Source organism: Mastomys coucha, unplaced genomic scaffold (assembly GCF_008632895.1).
Source record: "Mastomys coucha isolate ucsf_1 unplaced genomic scaffold, UCSF_Mcou_1 pScaffold23, whole genome shotgun sequence".
NCBI classification, from domain to species: Eukaryota; Metazoa; Chordata; class Mammalia; order Rodentia; family Muridae; genus Mastomys; species Mastomys coucha.
In genome coordinates, this window is record NW_022196906.1 from 74,199,248 (window position 1) to 74,221,924 (window position 22,677).

General features: G+C 38.5%; 1 pseudogene; it reads left to right on the top strand.

Annotated features, from left to right (window-relative positions):
• The first annotated feature begins 18,784 nt into the window (after nucleotides 1–18,784).
• Nucleotides 18,785–21,695, top strand: LOC116073658 (annotated as a pseudogene).
• Nucleotides 21,696–22,677: the final 982 nt, after the last annotated feature.

A 22,677-nucleotide genomic window follows, 5' to 3' on the forward strand; every position in this document is an offset into this window, starting at 1 on the left:
TTGCTTTGTTTCTTTGTTTGTTTGTTTCTTTCCTTCTTTCTTTCTCTCTTTCTTTTCTCTTTATCTCCAAAGAAGTATGACCTTCTGTAGGGAAGAGTGTTTATGCTGTAGGCAATCTTAGTATGTCTTTCTTTTAATAAGCTCATACTATGCTATCTACTATCTCTTACCACCAATATCTCCATTATTTCCACCCTTTCTATCACCTGACACCAGATATCATTTACATCTGTTTTGTTCCCTTACTATTTTAGCAGATCTTCAAAAGAATAGATGTAAACATGCCTACTACTTTTCCAGTTTATCCACAATACAAAAAAAAAAAGTTAAATGAACTTGCTGAAAAGGAGATTCCAAGCACTCAAAAGAGAAGAACACACTGTAGCTGGCTCACAGCATCCTCTTTGGCAACAAGAGACACCTGCTGCTTGGGAGACCATCATCCTTCTGAGAGTTTACAGAGTGAATGTTGCTGGCATGTGGAAGCCACAGACAGAGAGTTTAAGTTGCTGAGGTGAGGCCTCTTTCTGAAGACACTTACAGTAAATTTGACCATAGCCTTCTACTCATCCCTCTATTTGTTTTTATGTATGATAAAAAAAGAATGTTTTGTTTAGTCTTTTTCTGCTACAGATGTGTGTATGGGTGGGAAATGGAAAAGTAGTTTGGTTTCCATTACTCACGTGGGTTTAAATGGTTTGGTAACCCATGTGTATGCTTTGCCAAACCCACAGCATGCGACCCACATGGCACAACATTGCCTTCCCTCGTGTATCAGGGACCAGATGAGCACATGACACAGTGAAGATGGTCAAGCCAACTGCACTACAGGACAGCAGTGGAAAGAAAAGAGTGTGTTGTTTATCCCAGTCACCACAACACTGGCTTCTTTACAAACAGAGCCAGCAACTCAACTGATGGAGGAATGTGGTTTTGAGATTACTGAGTGAATTGTACTTTCCTCTGTTCATAGGTTCCAGATTTGGATATCAAAGATGCCTGAAGTTTTCATCTAAATAAACAACCCAACTACTGCTGAAGGAGCAAATCTGAGTGATGTCTAAGAAACGGATCCCTCTGCTATATGCCAGTTTCACCACAACGTTCCTTTACATAGCTTTCTCTTCTTTGAGTAATTGTAATTCTTCCTTAGCTTATTATAAAATGAGAATCTATCTATATTATATAATTTTCATTCAAGATTTAGTAAGTAGATCTTTTTTAAATTATAACAAAATTCAATTGAAAGAACATTCTTGGACTTGTAATTAGAATTCCAAAAAAGAACCACAAATTCAGTTGTTTTTTACAGAGCTCCACTTCCTCCCTATTCTATCATTACAAATAGTACTATGGAAAAGTAGTAAGCAAAGGCAAAGAGGGAGAAAGAAATGTCATATCTTTTTCTATGCTCTAATTTAACTAGTTACATCTTTCTTTATAATAATCTTAAAAGATGTGGAGAGTAAGAAATCAATGTCTAGACATATTCATATTAATTTTCAAGAATCAATATCATCCACCTATGGAATTCTTGTATCTTTACCAAATGAAAGTCTGTACACACAAGCACACACACACACACACAAAATATTCTTCTGTTCTATAGCCAAAGACAGAAAAATGATAGATACATAAACATATAGACAGACAGACAGATAGATAGATAGATATTCTGTTTGCTTCCTGAGTATAATGGACCTTTCTCCAGGACAGAATGTTACATTGTAGATGACTTTGTTACCAAATACAGAATTGGTTAATAAAAGATATAGCTAGAATTTGAATCTAGTATCTTTTAATTTGAAGTACAAAGAGTGTGGCTTCCTGGTGAAAAGTACAGATTCTAGATCATGATCTGAGTCTTGATCAAATCTTTCTCAAAAGCCATTACTTCATTTCTCTGATCTCTAGTTAGGTTTCTTGTGTAACAAGTGGACTGTTCTTATGACAGTTCACCAGGCAAACAACGCAAAGAACCCTCCCTCCACCCTCCCACCCTTTCTTTACTGTCTCCTGAAATGCCCCAGCCATATAGGGATGAAAAAGATCCCAAAGTGGGAGTTGTTTTCTTTGGGGGGTGTTTTGATAAAAGGAGCTATTCGGAAAGGTGGGAAGGTTTCTGACAATGGTGGGAAAGGAAAGACTACTCTTCAAAGCCATCTTCTACTTGGATATTCCCATAGTGCTATTCTCACAATCCATGCAGCTCTCTGGAGCCATTCAAGATTCTATGTGTACCAATTACTTGGGTGTCACTTAAAACACAGTCTGTTCAAACATCATTCTGGCCCAAGGATCCACTGTCAAATCTTTTTTAAAAACAAGTATTAAGTAAATAAATGTGGAGACACGAGAAGCTATAACAGTGCTCAGCTTTCTCATAGCCATTGGCAAAAATCAAAATAGCAGCTGTCAGTTATCCAGGGCACACTCATCAATCTCTGTATCTCGTTTACATTAACATCATCCACATCAGTAATTCAGCAGAAAGACTTGAGTTTTTCCCCTTTTTGATGATACTTCAGGAAAAAAATAACTATTTTTTAAAAAAACTAATTAACAAAATAAAGTTTCATATTCATGAGTTTCCAAGTCTCAGACCCATGTCTTTGTGCTACAGCTGATTATGGAAACTACCACCTTTAGAAATCTCTAAGAGAGATATACTTCCTTCAGAGCACATATGTTGAAAACATATAATGTATATGTGAGATTTTCCCTTAATTTGGTTGATATTCTCCTTAATCAAAAAACAAAGTGAAACAATTCAAAAGAAGAAATGATAAGGTGAAAAATTTTAAAAAAAACAACTCACTAGTCACTGTGGTAACACAGAAAGAGACCACAAAGCCATGCGTCCTCTACAAGCATATAGAAAACAGGGTTCAAAAATCAAAAATAAAACTGAACCAAAATTGGAAATAAAATTTCAAAACCAGAGCCACTAACTGGAATTGTTTGTGAAGAGTTCATGGAATTCTCAGAAAGGATTCTCCAGAGAGACGGGCCCTGTGGAAGGAGGAATTAAGCCAGAATCCAACCCACAGAACATTTACATGTCCATAAATATAAGGATGAACAAAAACTCATCCTTCCCCAGGGTCACTTTGTGTGAGTCTGCCTGTTCTGCCTTCTAACTTTTTTTACCTACTTTGAGACCACTGTAAAGAAAAACAGATCTAGCATAATGACTGGAAAGACAACATATTTTCTTAAACATAGAAAATTACCTATTAGAAAACCTAATAAATAGATTCTGTAGCAAATAATTGCAAGACATGTGGAATAAAGCACTAAACATAAATGCTGGGCAGTGGTGGCATGTGCCTTTAATCCCAGCACTTGAGAGGCAGAAGCAGGTGGACTTCTGAGTTCGAGGCCAGCATGGTCTGCAGAGTGAGTTCTAGGACAGCCAGGGCTACACAGAGAAACCCTGTCTTGAAAAAAAGCATTAAACATAAGTAAAACACATTTATTAAGTATAATATTTTTATTTATTCTTGACCTACATACTGACCAGTATGGTAAGATACACCCAAGGGTACAATGGTACAAGCATCATAGCATGGATATTTCTGATAGATTTTCATAGCTGCTTTACAGAAGGAAACTAGTGCCTGGTGCTGGGGAGCTCATAAGCTAAGGAGAAAACCTACTCCTACTATTTTGTTAAATTGAAATAGCATCTGACAAAAGCCTTTTAAAAATACATGGGCAAAGGATGGGAAAGTTAATTTAGCAACTAAGAGAGCTGTCAGTTATTTGGAGGACCCATGTGCATTTCCTAGCATGTGCCTTGGCAGGTGTCTTAGGGTTTTACTGTTGTGAACAGACACCATGACCAAGGCAACTCTTGTAAGAACAACATTTAATTGGGGTTGGCTTACAGGCTCAGAGGTTCAGTGCATTATCATCAATGTGGGAACATGGCAGCATCCAGGCAGGCATGGTTCCAGGAGGAGCTGAGAGTTCTACATCTTCATCTGAAGGATGCTAGCAGAATACTGACTTCCAGGAAGCTAGAATGAGGGTCTTAAAGCCCATACCCACAGTGACACATCTACTCCAAAGCTATACCTACTCCAAAGGACCACACCTTCTAATAGTACCACTCCTTGACAGAACATATACAAACCATCACGGCAGCTCTCAACCACCTTGTGATAGTTTGTTTTCTTTGCTGTAATAAAGCACTGATCAAAAGCAAGCTGAGGGTGAAAGGGTCTACTTGGTTTGCAGATCTCATCATTTATGGAAATAGGGGCAGAAATACAGAAGCAGGGGCAGGAATCATACAGGAAAATTGTTCAGTGGCTTGCTATGTTATTCTTTCTTAATGCAGCCCAGGCCAAACTTCTTATGCATAGTACCACCAACAATGAGCCAGGTCTTCCCATATCAAGTACCAATTAAGAAAACATCCACAGACTTGGCTACAAATGAGTCTGATAGAGGCAGTTTCTCAGTTGATGTTCCCTCTCTCTAGTTGACCCTAGTCTGGGAGAAATAAACAAAAACTAACCAACACATGCCTGTAACTCCAGCTACATGGGATCCAATGCTCTCCTCTAGCCTACATGGCACCTTCATTCATGTGTGCATACACAGACATACACACATACACATAAATAAAAAACTAAATATTTAACCAACAAGGCATTGACAAATACATAGATACTTTGTCCTATGATAGGACTTAATATCATAAGAATATTGTCTACTCAAATTGCACATAAAATATATTGTTATACCAAAATAAACTTTAGAATATACTGAAATAGTGTCAAATATTTTTAAAGAAAAAGAAACAATGCAACAAAATGTGAGTTTACAATCAAGTGGCATCTGTGGGCAGATGGATCACCTGGAAGCAGAGCAGGTACTCCTTGGTGCCTGAGCCCTGACCCTGCATTCCTCCACCCCCTACCACATACTCTTTCAAGAGAAAAAAAGAATGAACTGCTTTCATTTCACACCAGGCATTTTCCAAAGAGAAGCATCTTATCTGCCCCTGACTTGCTGCCAAGCATGATGACCAACTAGCAGAAATAACATGGTAGATGGAGAGGACTGATTTCCACAAATTATCCTCTGATCTCTACACATATCCCATGCCATTCAGGTTTACAAACACACACACAAATAAATGTAGAAAAGTAATTATTAAAATATTCATCATATAATAGGTTTTGAAGATGATCTCATTTTAATTTGAAAAACAAAATGTATATTTGTATAGAAATACATACTGTATCAGTCTCCATAGCCCCCACTGTTAGGAGTCTCAGTTAGAGTTGTTCCCATAGACTCCTGGGATCCTCTGGTCTTAGGCTAGATCCTTAGGTCTTAATCCCAGAGATGCCCACATACATATCAATTTTTATTCTCTCTCCCAGCCATCACCTGCCCCCTTCTTCCCACACTTGATGTCCATCCCCATTCTGTAACCAGGGTTAGGTGGAACTTCTAGAGGAGGAAAATAGCCATCAACCACCCTCAAAACCTTCAACCCAAAATTCACCCCACCTACAAGATGCACAGGGATAAAGATGGAACAGAGATTGAGAGACTGGCTAACCAATGACTGGCCCAACTTGAGACCCATGCCATGGGAGAAAGCCAACCTCTGACACTATTAATAATACTCTGTTATGCTCGCAGACAGAATACTGAAATAACTGTCTCCTGAGAGGCTTCCTCCAGTAGCTGATGGAAACAGAAGCAGAGACCCACAGCCAAACATCAGGGGGAGTAGAACGGCTTATGGAAGAGTAGTGAATAGGATTGAGCTAGCTGGAAGGATGAAGGTCATCAAAACAAGACCTACAGAGTCAACATTCTTGGGTCCATGGGGGCTCACAACCAAACCAACCAAAAGAACCACCAACCAAAGAGCATGCAGGAGCTGGACCTAGGCACCCCCCCACACACACACACACACATGTGAGGTAGATATGTAGCATGGTCTTCATGTGGTTTCTTTAATAATTGGAGCAGGGGTTGTCTCTGACTCTCTTGCCTGTCATTGGATCCCTTTCCCCTAGCTGGCCTGCCTCAGTGGAGGATGCACTTAGTCCTGCTGTGACTTGATGTACTATGGTAGGGTAGTACCCAAGAGAGACTTCTCCTTCTCTCTTCTCAGCAGAGGAAATAATGAGGGGACAGATTTGTGAGGGTGGGACTGGGAGGAGAGAAGGGAGGAGCTGTTACCCAAATGTAAAGTAAATAAATATTTTTTTAAAAGAATAACAAAAAAAATACACAACACATATATGCAGACAAATACACAGGAGAAAACCCATAAATGTTACATAAAAATATTGTCGTAATGATTAATATGGGGAAAGCAATTAGTTTAAACAAGCAAACTAAATAAAAGTGCGTTATAGCTAACACATGTCTATCATGTTTAAATAGTTTAGCATAAAGTTTATTTCTTTATTGTTATTGTCATTTGGGTGGCAGAAAACGTTCAAAACAAATAATTTGTTTTTCAGGTTTTCTTTTTAGAAAAATCAAGAAAATTTAAAATCTACTCAGGGACTATGTATTTATTTTCATGGCCCATTGTCCTGAATTTGGTGGTGGAACCTGCCCTGTATTTCTAGGTGAAAACACATGCCCTGTATTTCTAGGGCTGACAGGCTCTTCTGTTCTTATCTATCTTTTCTGGTACAAGCTCTGGAATATGCAGTATTTCTGGTTTGCCACTTCTGTAAATTCTTGAATTGTTTCTGTTTCCTTTAAAAGATGGGTCCTCAGAATGTAAGAGTCAACAAGGACAGACTTTTCCTTTCAACTTATACAAAGTGATTAAAATATGTCCCTCTCTGTTTGCATGACATCCTGGTGCAATGTGGTATTACAAGTACTACAGGAATAACCAACCACTATGGTTGAATTTAAGGTCTACTCCATGAGGTAGAACCAATGTCTGACACTGCTCAGGTGGCCAAGAAACTGAGACCAGAGAGGCAATGGGCTTACAAGAAAACCAAATACTGCTGTCCTACTAAAGGAACATAGCAATAAAATGACACCTAATGACGTTCTGCTATATCCATATATTAGTGTCTCACTCATTGATCATGATAAGCTTCCTCCTGCAGTCCATATGAACAAATACAGAGATCTACAGCTAGACAATGTGCAGAGTGAGGGACATTGGGACACTCAATCCTAAACAGGATATCTTCATCAGACCCTCCCCTCAGGTCTCAGGGAGTTCTGCACAAAAGGTGGTGGAGAGACTATAAGAACCAGAGGGGATGGATGGATGACACCAAGGAAATGGTGCCTTCCAGATATAAAACTGATACACATAAGAACTCACAGGAACTATTGCAGTTTGCACAGAGCCTGCACAAGTAAAACTTAGAAATGGTTGCTGTGCTGAGAGAGGGAAGTGGACTCAAGTTTCTATCTATAACCAAGAAGTTATCTATAACTGCTTGCAAAGGAAAAACTAGTTTTCTCCAATGGAGTCTCATTGGATATACAAACCACACTTAAGACCAGGCCCTTTGCTCAGCTGTAGGCTCTAGATGGCCAACACAAAATGAACTCAATATTATTTTTGTAGATTTTTTTAATCTCATATTGCTTTGTTTGGGCTTTTAAAAAAGTATTCCTGGTCTTTTGCTTTTATATTATGGGGTGTGTGTGTGTGTGTGTGTGTGTGTGTGTGTGTGTTTGTGTGTGTGTGTGTTTGTGTGTGTGTGTATGTTGTGCATTTTCCTTGGCTTCAATGTTACTTGTTTGCTTCTTTGTTTTCTAAAGAGAGAGGGAAAGCATTGAATTGAATGAATGGAGAGGTGGGGAGGGCTTGGGAGAAGATGGGGAGGAAACTTATCAGAACTATCAGACTTTTCAGTTGATTACTCTGAAGCCATAATGTACTGGAAATATATATTCAAAGTAGACCAACAAACAAAGGAAGAAAGAAAGAAAGGAAGGAAGGAAGGAAGAAAGAAAGAAAGAAAGAAAGAAAGAAAGAAAGAAAGAAAGAAAGAAAGGAAGGAAGGAAAAAAGAAAGAAAGAAAGAAAGAAAGAAAGAAAGAAAGAAAGAAAGAAAGAAAGAAAGAAAGAAAGAAATAGACAGATTGTACATAAAAGCAGAGCAAAAATCATTCCCAGACAAAAGCTGGGAAATTCCTCACTAGAACTATCTTACAAGGAATGCTATATATTCCCTCAAGTTGAAATGAAATTACACCAGCTAGCACTAGAGTGTACAAAGGTATGAAGCCCATTGATAAACAGAAGCATATGCACAAATACAAAATATTATATTACTACTTCAGGCAAGAGTTAATAACCTTAAGTGCCAATATCAGAGACAAATATATCACAAGTAAAACTAAAAAGTTAACTAGTGCACAATGTAATAGATGTAATTGTGACATTAGTAACGAAGTGAGAGTGGAGTACTAAAAGTAGAGACTCATTTACAGTTGACACTAAGTTGTTATAAATTCAACATAGACTGTTAAGAGTGTAAAATATTTAAAATGTCATAATAATCATAAAGAAAATACACAGAATAAAAGACAAAGAATACCTATATAATAAAAAATCTATAAGTGGCAAATAAAAGAAAGAGAGAAAGAAACTGAAAGACAAGCAAAATAGTATACGTATGGCACAGTAAACTCCTAGAACTACCCTAAATGTAAATAGATTTGCTTCTGATCAGAGGTGTAGACTAACTGAATAGGTTTCTTTTAAAAATACTTGAATATATTATATGTATAGCAAAGTCTCTTGAGATTTAAGACCACAGAGAGACTGAAAGGGGGTAGTGAAAAAATACTCTAAGCAAATGGTGGCCAAAAGAGAAACTGTAAAAAAAATGTATTTGAAAAACTATCACAAGACAATAAAAGGACATTACATAATCATAAAGAGTCAATTCACAAGGAAGATAAATAAATGTTCATCCAATCTAGTATATCTAAATATATAAAGCAGATACTGGCCAGTCTCAACAGTGGAATAAACAGAAGTGCAATAAGGGGGAAATGTAAACACTATCTTTCTCCAAAGTGCATAAAATACTAAAGAAAAGAAACAAGAAATGATGGGCCTGACAGTACTATAGACCACATGAGCCTAAGAGACTCGTCTACAACACATCGCCCACTAGTTGCAGAATACACATTTTTCTCAAGCACTCAGGAAACCACGATAGGTTCTATAACACAATATTCAAATCTTAAAGTTGAAATCATATCAAGTTCCATTTTATCCACAATATAATGAATCTAGAAATCAGCAAGAGAAGGAAAAGTGGAGAAATCATAAAAAATACACTTCCCCAACCCACCCTGCCAATAATTCCCTTAGCGCTGCCCACATGAGAACCTGCCAGGGGCCATGCTCCTAAAGAAAAGTGACCCTCTCTCCCCCAGAAATCAGCAGCTGTCAAGAGTACCTCAGCTGGAGTGGGAGTCTCAGGAACCCCTTTTTCCTCTGTGATGAGATTATTTATTTATTTGTTTTCTATGGAATATTTTTAACATTATTCCTTTTATTTTTAAGGTTATAATTACATCATTTCCCCCTTCCCTTTTCCCTTCTAAGGCTTCCCATATATACCTTCTTGATTTTTATCAAATCCATAAACCATTTGCAATTGCTGTCACATATGTGTGTGTATGTATGTATGTATGTATTCTACTAATTACATAAATACAACCACCTGTTCAATCTGTATACTGTTACTTACATGTGTGTTTCCAGCGCTGTCCTTTTGGGATTAGTTTACCAAGTGGTATGCCCCTTCTTGGGGAGGATAGTTCTCCCACTCGCAGCATTCTTTATTGGCCTGTGGTTAGTTGTATAAAGTTGGGGCCTTATGGGTCTTCCCCTTGTCCACTTTAGCGCGTTTACTGCTGTTGTACTTGTTTAGCTTATCTTTACCAGTCATGTGGGTGAGACTTTGTGGAACTAACTTCAGACATACCTAGGAGACATGTTGGCATTTTTAACTGGCTTGACCTTAGAGAGGTTTGGTGTGGGTAACAACAGATGCTGTGAGTTCTCGTGTATAACAGCCATGCTGTGTCCAGAGTTCAGCATTTGACAGCACTTCTCCCCATCCTCCAGCACTTACATTCTTTCTGTCCCACACCTCCAAGATCCTTCTTTATCCTTGATGACTGGGGAGAGGGGTGGAGGGCCCGGAAAAGGGTTAATATGGCTGCCCCAGCCACAGTTTCATATTCTCAGTACTTGGAGCATTAATAAACTTCTCTGAGAAAGTCCGAGAGCAGCACAAATCCGTGACTAAAGACATTAATTCTTCATTCAGACTTTTAAAAAGAAGCAAGAACCATAATTATGGAAACACAGTAAGCCCTGAAAACATTATACTCAAGAAAACAAATGCATATGAACAAAAACAAATATTGAATGAGTTTGTGACTATAAGGCATCTGAAATAGTCCTTGTTAAACAAAATGGTTAAAATAATAAAACCAGAAGATAGAATAGTGAAAATAGATTTGTGCTCATCCTTGAAAAAGTTTCTAGTTTGAGTTGGTTTGCTTTTTCTTTCCTTCCCTTCCCTTCCCTTCCCTTCCCTTCCCTTCCCTTCCCTTCCCTTCCCTTCCCTTCCCTTCCCTTCCCTTCCCTTCCCTTCCCTTCCCCTTCCTTCCCTTCCCTTCCCTTCACTTCCCTTCCTTTCCCTTCCCTTTCCTTGCCTTGCCTTTGTTTTGGTTGGCCTTGGCCTTGGCCTTGTCTGTGTGTGGCTGTTGAAATGGAACCTCATACATTCTAGGCAGATGATCTATGCTCAGGTATGTGCCATGCCAGAAATGAACAAGTTTTAATGGCCTAGGTACAATTAACAACACCATATTTTAAACCTGAATTTTTGTTATGAGAATAGATTTCATGTTACTTAAAAGTAAAACTGCAGTGATCACCATCATCCTCATCACCATCTAGTGTCCCTTCCAACTCTGGTGTTTTATGGTTATGTGGTCTTTTTAATAGTCTGTATTAGTTCACATGGGTCTCAGTGTAACTCGAAAGTATGTTTTCTATATTTCATCCGTTTCTGATTTTCTTCAGATGGAAAATAGTTAAAATGAATTCTTCTCTAATGTGTTCAATTCCCTTGTGCTCATTTTCCTGACAATAACAGAGACTAAGAATTTCTAAAATAAAGGGTTAATTGACATACAAAGTAACTCCAAGATCAGAACATAAGTTTTTTGCCTCAATAATCAAAGCTATCCAACAGATAATAAAGACATTATTAGTGGATATTTACAAGTTAACTAAAGCAAGGCTTAAGAATGGTCAATTTTGTGATAGGTTTTAAGTAATCTATGAAAACAATCAAATGAATAGAGTTAAATAAATAAATGGGAGCAGAAGAATGTAAATAGTGTGCTGACATCCATACAGTAAAGAATGCTCTAAGTGAAGAGAACTGCCATGCAAACTAAGGAAATCAAAACCCTTGGTGGAGTAAAGATTTTTGTTTTGTTTCATTTTGTTTTGTTTTCTTTTGTTTTGTTTTAATATAGCAAAGAATCTGATTCATACTGACAAGAGGAAAAATTGAGATTTGGGTCCCAGATTTCACCTAAACCCTCTCACATTCTTAAATAGTCTTCAAATCTCACTCTCAAACACTGAATCATCTGATGAGGCAAACGAATGTGTTTTAGGCAAATCTATGCCAAGGCAGTTTCAAAAGGAAACCCGGAGTCAGTGAGATGCGGTGCTCCAAAAAAGAAGGGTGGGTGCTTGCAGTCCAGGCTTTTCATGGGAGAAGTTAGGATGTCAGAGCCAGAGGATTTCAATGCCAGGTCTGACCTAGATAAAGTTTGTTTCTCAATCTTCCACCTGGTGGTCCTTTTACCCCGAGCATCTCAGTTCTAGTGTAGTGGGAAATGTTCAGCTTGACAAATTGTAAATGGTTGCTGGCATTGCTCTTGGTCATCTGGAATGGAGACAGATTCTAGAGAAAAGTAGAGGTAGCCAGGTCATGCAGGCTCCATTAACCTCATACTGCTCCTATAAAAAAAAAACTATCACAAACTTAGTAGTTTAAAACAATGCAGCCTTACCTCACAGCTGCACCAGTTTGAAGTCCAGTACGCTACAATGGAAGGTGGAACCTCGAGGGCCTACATTCTTTTCTGCAGGTCCCAAGGATGAATCCACTCTCTTGCCTTTATCTCGCTCTCAGATAGACTGCAGTCAATCCTTAGCTTCTTGGCTTCCATTTTCAGCATCCTCTGTGTTACAGCTCTGACCATTCTTCCACAGTCACATCCCCCTCTAATCATGACTACAGCACAGAAAGATACAGTGCTTCTCATGATTCTGTGAGGAAGCTAAAACCAAGGCTAGGGACTCTGTAATATAGATACGGTAGAGAATAACTATACTGTAGATATCTCTTCTCAGAATCTTTGATCACATCTTCAAAGTCCTTTTTTATGATATAAACCTGTAAAGTATCAGCGATTAGCGCATAAGCAACTTGGAAGCCTTTACCCTGCTTTTGCGTAGACCCTTGCCACAGTTATGCAGGCAGTGCTGATTTGGGGAGAGGGCTATTTGTGGTTTGTTTTTTTCTTTGTTGTTTGTTTGCGTGTTTCCTTCTTTATTTCCTTTTCTTCAACGAATCTTCTGCTTTGTCTCCCTATTTCTCAGCTCCCTGGCATTAGGTATCCTGATAATTATTTCAGCAGAATGTGTATAAAAAAAAAGAATAAAAAAGGAAAAAGAAGAAAAAGAATGAAAAAAAACAGAGAGAGAAATTTGATGCTGTTCTATCTACATCATAAATTTAAGTCAAGAGTCATTAGATTTAAGAATCTATGCACCAACCCTAATACATAACAGGTGGAATTCTAGGTATAAGAGGTGGGAGTTTCTTCTTTTCCAGGTGAAATAATATATTTCACTTGTTTGGTATTCAGAGTGTATGCACATGCTAAATATTATGTGTGTGTGTGTGTGTGTGTGTGTGTTCTTTGTCAGTTTAAAAAATATTTTGAATATGGAAATGATTAGTATTTGGGGGGATAAGAGGCACAAAAGAACTGTCCAGTTCCCCTGAGAATATTTTTATATCATACCCTGTAGACCACAAGACAATTCTAGACAGAGATTATCTCTCCCACTCAAATCCTATGTTCCCTGTCCAGTTTCTCTACAGAAGAAATGTTTACTTCCCACTAACTATTGAATTAGAATGGAGACTCTCCTACCCCAAAGGGGGCTCCTGAACTGTGAAAGAAGGCATACAGGAGGCTTCTTTTTCTGTCCTTTCCTGCTCCTCTGACATGGAACAAGAACAGAGAGAAGGCTCAGCCTTTAGCTCTAATGACCATGCTTCTCAGACACCAGGTTCTGAATGGACCAAGGTCCTTGGAACTTAAATTTAAAAGATCCTACTACTCCAGGGTTCCATCAACCCCGAAGTGTTTACCTTTCTAATCTTATTCTCTATAGCTCCAAAACCAAGTAATTATATCCAATGAAAGCAACACTAAAATTCAACCAATGTGTAGACTACAGGAATGTTAGAACATGAGCATTCATATGTGATACCAATTAACCTTCTTATTATTATTATTTCATAAATAATCTCTGCATCTCTGAGGTTTAAAGTTCCTCAAGATACTGCTTGAGCCCAGAGCATAAGTGTCATTTCTCTGTGTCTGAAGTTATCTATGGATGGATTGGGTAGAGATAATACAAAGCCAGTCAGTAGGACCAAACCTTGGGGTAGTGTCTGGAATGGCTTGTGGATGATATAATCCTCAGGTTTAAGGCAGCACATAGGATGCCCTGAAGAGATGCACAAGTGCACACCACATCAAAAATGAGTAAAGCTCTTTTGAACTTTTGTGCAGTCAAATAAAGAAAATCATTCCCTCTTACTAATCATAGTTGTATGTTCTCTCTTCTCACTTTCAAAAGAGGGGTTTCGCTGTGTGCACTCATTGTCAGTGCTTTTGCTATGTGCACTCATTGTGAGTGCTTTTGCTATGTGCACTCATTGTGAGTTCTTTTGCTATGTGCACTCATTGTGAGTGCTTTTGCTATGTGCACTCATTGTGAGTGCTTTTGCTATGTGCACTCATTGTCAGTGCTTTTGCTATGTGCACTCATTGTGAGTGCTTGTGATCCAGTCACCAACTCATGGGCCATATGAAAGAGCTTAACTTCGGATAGTAAAACAAACCCAGTATCTTGAGAAATAGTATCATATCACATATCATTTGGTTTTTGGAATACCATCTGGCTAGGCTTGAAAAGTTCACAAAAGGAAAATCCTCTGCCTTGTGGTAAGATGACGTGAAATTATTTCATGAGGCTGGAATAGTTCCTAAAAGGTGGGGGGTTACACACTGGTGAAATGCCTTTCAGTTTTTCTAGGACACTCTGTTTGCTGGACAAAGACTGACCATTGATATTTCATCAGTTCTGTGAGTTGTACTAAAGGATGAAGTCAACTGGTGCCAGCTTTATAACTTATTCTTGTGAATTTTGACACCTTACCACTGCTTAATGTGAGCTCTCCTGTACAGAATGTTCATGGATTGAGCCTTTGAAATCTGAGTGTTCTAAATACAGGTAGACCTAAATACTCTCAGAAATAGTATTTGACAAATATTATGAACATGGTAAATGAAGGTGCCTGCTTATGGGGAGTGGGAAGAGAGGGATAGAGACTGACTTGGTATTCTGATTCAAGAGTATCACTAGTTATAAGAACGCCAATTTAATCATCTTTTCCAGAAGAAGGAAGTATACATCTTCAGTTGATTCTGCCTCCCATGAGTTTGAAAAGACTCTTTTAAGGACTCCAGGCAGTGAGCTAGCTTTATGTTCTCAGATTCATAAAACAACCACTTTCATTAAATATAGAGACTCTCCACCTACTCTACTCCTCAATTATTTAAGACTTTAAGAAAACTGCATTAAAATGGAATTAATAAAGTTGCTGACTAACCCATAACCATGGAAAGCAGAAAATGAAAATAGTGGTTATTGTTGCTATTATAATAAGTGAGGTCTTATAACTGGGAAGTCTGAACACTTCCCTCATATGGTTTAAATTAATCCATAAAACTTTTCATATGTCGTTTGTTCTGTATATACCCTAAATCATGTTGCTTTAAAGGGGCGATGTAAATCCACACACCCCTAATAGTGAGGCAGACACACTAAGGAGTCTTCTTTAGCCATGACGACCATGCACACTTCAGTTTCAGAGTTTGAAGTTAAAGAAGCATCATGGGTACCTCTCAAATAATCTAACCACTCAAAAACATTCTCTCCTCTTCTCACAGCTGCTGAAAGCAAAGGAAAGAACAAAGTCTCTGCACGGCGATGGCTTTCACGGGGCGGGTTTCATTTCCTGGTTGTAAAAGTGCCCACCACCTTTGAATACTGCAGTAATTGTTGCTGCTTATGACCGCAATAAAAATAATGGAATGTGAGGATATGAACGATCACACTGAGCACCATCCATTCACTTTTAAACATAAACTTCAAAATATAGATATAAGTTGTAGGAAATGTCTTTATTTCCAACTAACAATTAGCTGCAAACTAAATAGAACATGCTGCTTTTTAAATAAGTGTGCCCAAAATCATTATTTCAGCCAGACAGGAAAAAAAGTCCTACTGAAAAGGAATTATGTGAAAGATTCCTTCATCTTCCAACACACACACATCAAAGGCTGGCACTCCGCACCGCGCAGCCAAAGCTAGCATGCCATTAAGAAGCAGAGACACAGCATTTTCCAGATACAGGAATCCATTTCTGCCAAATATTTTCTGAACAGGATTTCAAATTGGTTAAGTGTGTGGCAGCACAGGATGCCACCGTGGATCACTGTCAAGGCACATTCTTGGAAATGAGCATCAGTTCTTTCTATCATTCTTAACAAATGCCCTCTTTTGGCCTCCACAGGCAACTGCAGATATATAGTATAGACACACGCACACACACATACATAAACACACACACACACACACACATACGGGGGGGGAGAGAAAGAGAAAGTGAGACAGAGAAACAGAGAGAGAGAACACATAAATAAATCTAAATCATTAAAAATAAAAATACCTATAAAGCCATTATTGTCAGCTCAATTTTATGAGCATGAGAAGAAACAAATGCATGTCAGGTTAAATAAAAAGTAGAAAGAAATCTTAATATACAACAAAGCTGATATTCCCATTAGTTTAGTAAATGGAATATTTAATGCCATAGGCACAGCTATATCTATATGACAAATATAGTCACACATTTGCATAGGTAAATTTCAGGCAGCTTAAAAATCTTTTATATTCAAAGTTCAATGTCTCTTCATTACAAAACTCCTGGAGAAACTAGTATTAAAAGGAACATACCTTGAGATGGAAAGGCTGTATACAACAAACATATAGCCAATGTTATAAATGATGAAAAATTAAGGGCATTTCTTCCAAAATTTGAAACAAGATTGTCCACTCTCTCCATTCTTACTTAGTGTAATGCTTGAAGTCTTTGCTAGGTCAGTGTGGAAAAAAAAAAAAGAAATGAAACACATCAGAAAGGAAGAAGTCAAATTATCACTACCTGCACATGAAATAACACTATAATCAACATACCTTCAAAATCCTCTTAGACCCAATGAACACTTTCAGAAAAGTAACAGAATATAAAAATCAACATGCCCAAATCAGAAGCTTCCCTATGCCCCAATAATAAACTTAGAAGATATCATATAGAAAATCCCACTCGCGGAATCTTTAATCAAAAAAATAATAATAATAACTCCATTAGTTAGTTTCTTGTTGTTGTGATGATATGCTAGGACCAAAATCAACTTAAAGAAGAATTTACTTTGACCTAAGTTTCTAAATTCTAAAGAATCTAAAAAGGATCTAAAGGTTGTAAAGTTTCTCAAGGAGTCTATGGTGACAGGGGAGGTATGGCAGCAGGTGGCAGAAGCAGAAAGCTGGCAGATCACATGTCATCGGCATACAGGAAGCAGAGAAGGAAACACAAAGTAGGAGAAAGCTGTATTATTTATATGAGTACACTGTAGCTATCTTCAGACACTCTAGAATAGGGCATCAGATCCCATCACAAATGGTTGTGAGTTGGGTTGCTGGGAATTGAACTCAGGACCCCTGGGAGAGCAATCAATGCTCTTAACCATTGAGCCATCTCTCCAGCAGGATAAAGCTATGAAGGCTCACTCAAAGATGTACTTGAGTGATGTACTTCCTCCAATAAGGCTGTACCTCCTAGAGGTTCGACAACCTCCCCAAAGTCAGCCACTGAAACAAAGTATTCACATGTGTGAGCCTCTGGGGACATTTCCCATTCAATCCACCACAATAACCCTAGATAAATCTTACCAAGGAAAGGAAAGATGTCTACAATAAAATCTCATGATACTGAAATAAGAAAGTGAGAAGGACATTAGAAGATAGGGAAACTTCCCATTCTCATGTTTGCTATAAATACTGTATTTAAAAAAGTCCCTATTGTTAAAAAGAAAAGCAAGCCATAGATTCCACAGAATGTCCATAAAAACTCCAATAGTACTCATTACAGAACTAGAATAAACAATCAAAAAGTTCGCATGAAAGCAAGAGGCTCCCTAATGGTCAAAGCAGGAGAGCGATATCACAATACACAACCTCAGAGGAAATCAGTATGGTACTATCACAAAGACAGGCATCAAAACCATATAATACAACAGAGGACGCAGAAATAGACCTACGTGGCCACAGCTACCTCGTTTCTTAAATATTTTATATAACTATAGATAAGTACTATTTTTAATATCATCTTCCCTTTTCCCTCCTACTACTCCCATGTCCTTTCGACTCCTCAAATTTATGGCATCTTATTCTTTAATTATTATTGTGGTTTTTCTATATGTGTATATGTAGATTTATAAATGCAATCATTGGGGACTGACTAACCTATCAGAGACCCATCCCTGGAGCAGGTGAGTTCTCCCTTTTTCATCAGCCTGCAGTTCTTCAGCTAGGGGTGGAAACTTGTGAGATTTCCCCCATCCAAACTCATGTGTTCTCTTTCTGATGTTGTTTTGGCAAACTTATCATTGATACTTCATATGTAGTGCTTCCCTGTTGTACATAAAAGACACAATCTCACAACAGACATCCTCACTCTGGCTCTTACACTCTTAACAAAGCTGTCAAAAATACGCATTGGAAAAAGGATAACCTCTAAGACGTGGTGTTCCATGAACTGGATTTTCTCACGTGGAAAAATGAATGCAGGTATAGCTCTCTCAAGATAGATGAAAATCAGTCCAAAATAAATCAAAACTCTTAATGTAAGGTCTAAATCTTTGAAACTACTATGAGAGCATAGAAAATGCATACACAGCATAGGTTATGATTCACTAAAATAAATAATACAGTATAACAGAGATTAATTTCAAGAACTGTCAACTGAGATTACAAAAAAAATTTAAAACTTCTGACAAGAGGAAATAATTGCCAGAGAAAAGAAACTGCCTAGAAAATGGAAGGGGGCATCCTCCATGTATAAACATGTATAGACATGTGACAGGGGATTTAGGTGTAGGATATACAGAGTACTTCAAAACTTAAACACCAAAAGCCAAAATCATCCTGTCAGTGTGTTAATGAACTGGCCAGACAGTTCTCAAAGGAAGAAGTAAAAGTGGCCAATAAATATTTGAAAAAGCTTTCAACATTGTTAGCTATTAGAAAACTTTAAATTGCTTTTGGCTTTCAGAACAACACCATGGTGGTCAGCAAGAGCAGGAGCTTGATGAAAGGCAGTGAGATGAGCGCCAGCCAAGAAGAAAGTGGTTGACCCATTTCCTAAGAAAGACAGTTATGTTGGGTATTCCGAGCTTTTGGGTTAATATCCACTTATCAGTGAGTACATGCCATGTGTGTTCTTTTGTGATTGGGCTAAGTCACTGATGATAATTTCTAGTTTCATCCATTTGCCTAGGAATTTCATAAAGTCTTTGTTTTTAATAGCTGAGTAGTACTCCATTGTGTAAATGTACCATACTTTCTGTATCCATGCCTCTGTGGAAGGGCATCTGGGTTGTTTCCAGCTTCTGGCTATTATGAATAAGGCTGCTATGAACATAGTGTAGCATGAGTCCCTGTTATATGTTGAAGAATCTTTGTTGTACCAGCTTCCAATCCCACCAACAATGGAGGAGTGTTCCTCTTTTTCCACATCCTGGCCATCATATACTGTCACCTGAGTTTTTGGTCTTAGCCATTCTGACTGGTGTGAGGTGAAATCTCAGGGTTGTTTTGATTTGCATTTCCCTGATGACTAAGGATGTTGAATACTTCTTTAGGTGCTCCTCAGCCATTTGGTATTCCTCAGTTGAGAATTCTTTGTTTAGCTCTGTACCCCACTTCTAATAGGGTTACTTGATTCTCTGGAGTTTACCTTCTTGAGTTCTTTGTATATATTGGATATTAGCCCTCTATCAGATGTAGGATTAGTAAAGATCTTTCCCAATCTGTTGGTTACCATTTTGTCCTTTTGATAGTGTCCTTTGCCTTACAGAAGCAATTTTATAAGGTTCCATTTGTTGATTCTTGATCTCAGAGCATAAGCCATTGGTTTCTGTTCAGGAAATTTTCCCCTGTGCCTATGTGTTCAAGGTTCTTCCCCACTTTCTCCTCTATTAGTTTCAGTGGACCTGTTTTTTTTGTGGAGGTTCTTGATCCACTTGGACTGAGCTTTGTATGAGGAGATAAGAATGGATTGATTTGCATTCTTCTACATGCTAACTGCCAGTTGAACCACCACCATTTGTTAAAAATGCTGTCTTTTTTTCCACGGGATGGTTTTAGCTCCTCTGTCAAAGATCAAGTGACCATAGGTGTGTGAGTTCATTCCTGGGTCTTCAATTCTATTCCATTTATCTACCTGCCTGTCACTGTACCAATACCATTCAATTTTTATCACAATTGCTCTGTAGTACAGCTTAAGGTCTGGGATGGTGATTCCACCACAGGTTCCATTATTGTTGAGAATAGTTTTGGCTATCCTTGGTTTTTTGTTATTCCAAATGAATTTGAGACTTGCTCTTTCTAACTCTATGGAGAATTGAGTTGGAATTTTGGTGGGGATTGTATTGAATCTGTAGATTGCTTTTGGCAAGATGGCCATTTTTACTATATTAATCCTGCCAACCCATGAGCATGGGAAATCCTTCCATTTTCTGAGATCTTCTTCAATTTCTTTCTTCAGAGACTTGAAGTTCTTGAGCTCAAGAAGAAGGAAGACCAAAGTGGGTGCATTGGTCCTTCTTAGAAAAGGGAACAAAATACTCACAGGAGCAAATAAGTAGACAAAGTGTGGAGCAAAGACTGAAGGAAAGGCCATCCAAATACTGTCCCACCTGGGGATTCATCCCATATACAGGCACCAAACCCAGACACTATTGTGGATGCCAAGAAGTACTAGCTGACAGGAGCCTGATATAGCTGTCCCCTGAAAGGCCCTTGACAAATACAGAGGTGTATTCTCACAGCCAACCTTTGGACTGAGCAAGGGAGGAGTTAGAGAAAGGACTGATGGAGCTGAAGGGGTTTGAAACCCCATTGGAAGAACAATAATATCAACCAACCAGGCCCCCGCCCAGAGCTCCCAAGGACTAAACCACCAACCAAGGAGTACACATGGAGGGACCCATGGCACCAGCCACATATGTAGCAGAGTATGGCCTTGTTGGGCATCAATAGGAGGAGAGGCCCTTGGTCCTGTGAAGGCTCGATGCCCCAGTGTATGGGGAATTTGAGGGTGGGGTGGCAGGAGTGGGTGGGTAGGTGGAGAAACACCCTCATAGAAGCAGGGGGAGGGGGAAGGGTTATGGGGTTTCTGGGAGTGTGGGTTCCAGGAAAGGGGATAACATTTGAAATGTAAATAAAGAAAATAGCCAAAAATAAAAGGACAGGTATGATGTAAAAGCTCTGCCTATGTTCAATATTAGAAACACTGGAAAAACACTAGTTCTAAGGATGCAAAGAGCCAAAATTGCATCTGTTGGCCTCAATGGTCCTGTGTTTGAAGTGAGCCTTGTTAGTCTGCATAATGACAAAGTTGTGGTTAGAAAATTCAAGCTAATTACTGAGAATTCTCAGGGCAAAAATGGTCTAATTTCCATGGCATGGATCTTACCTGGGACAAAATGTGTTCCAAGGTCAAAAAGTGGCAGACCATAATTGAAACTCAAGTTGATGTCAAGACAACAGATCGTTATTTTCTCTGTCTGTTCTGTGTTGGTTACACACACACACACACACACACATACACATACACACACACAAATGCAACAACCAGATATGCAAAACATCATCCTGTGCACAGCACCAGCAAATCCACCAGATCTGGTAGATTATCATAGAAATCATTGCCCAAGAAGTGCAGACTTGAAAGAAGTGCTTAATAAACTAGTTCCAGGCAGCATCGGGAAAAACATAGAAAAGGCTTGCCAGTCCATTTATCCTCTTCATGATGTCTTTGTTAGGAAGGTTAAAATACTGAAGAAACCCAAGATGGACTTGGGAAAACTTCCAGAGCTCCATGTCAAACGTGGAAAATGATTGTTGATGAGACAGATCTTAAAGTTGAACTAACTAATTGATATGAACCACCAGTTTAAGAAAGTGCTTAAAATCCAGATTCTTAATAGTTACAAATAAAAAGTCCTACTTGTGATGATTAAAAAAAAGAAAAAAAGAAAAGAAAAGAAAAAACTGTAAGTTGAAACTTCCTGAGATTGGATTTTACTCAGGTGAAAATGGCTGTGTCTACTGGATGGTTTTGTGTGTCAATTTGACACAAGCTGGAGTTATCACAGAGAAAGGAGCCTCCCTTGAGGAAATGCCTCCATGAGATCTAGCTGTAAGGCATTTTCTCAATTTGTGATCAAGGTGGAAGGGCCCATTATGCATGGTACCATCCCTGGGCTGAGAGTCCTGGGTTCTATAAGAAAGCAGGCTGAGCAAACCAGGAGAAGCAAGCCAGTAAGCAGCATCCCTCCATGGCCTTTGCATCAGCTCCTGCCTCCAAGTTCCTGCCCTGTGTGAATTTCTGTCCTGAATTCCTTTGGTGATGAACAGCAATGTGGAAGTGTAAGCTAAATAAACCCTCTCCTCCCAAACTTGCTTCTTGGTCATCATGCTTTGTGCCCAAATACAAACCCTGACTAAGGCACCATCATAAAAAGAAATAACAACAAATACTGGGAATGACATGAGCAAAGAGGAATCCATGTGTATTTCTGATAGGAATATAATCTTGTATGATCATACTAAAAACAGAACTGCCAAATGGCCCAGCTGTGCCAGCCTTGGGTATATAACAAAAGAACTACAAGTCAAAACACCTAAAAGGGAATTTATACATCCATATTTATCACAGAGTTGTTTACAATAGCCAGGAAACAGAACTAGCCTGCATGTCCACAGGTACTTGATAAAATATTTTAAATGTGATCTATAAACACAATGGGATTTTATATAGCCATAAAGAAAAATGAAATCATGGCAATTGTGGGAAAATGGATGCAACTAGAAAGTATTATGTTGTAAAATATATGCTACATATTTTATCTGCTGAATCTAGATTTAAAAGTGTGTGTGTTTACAGTCAAG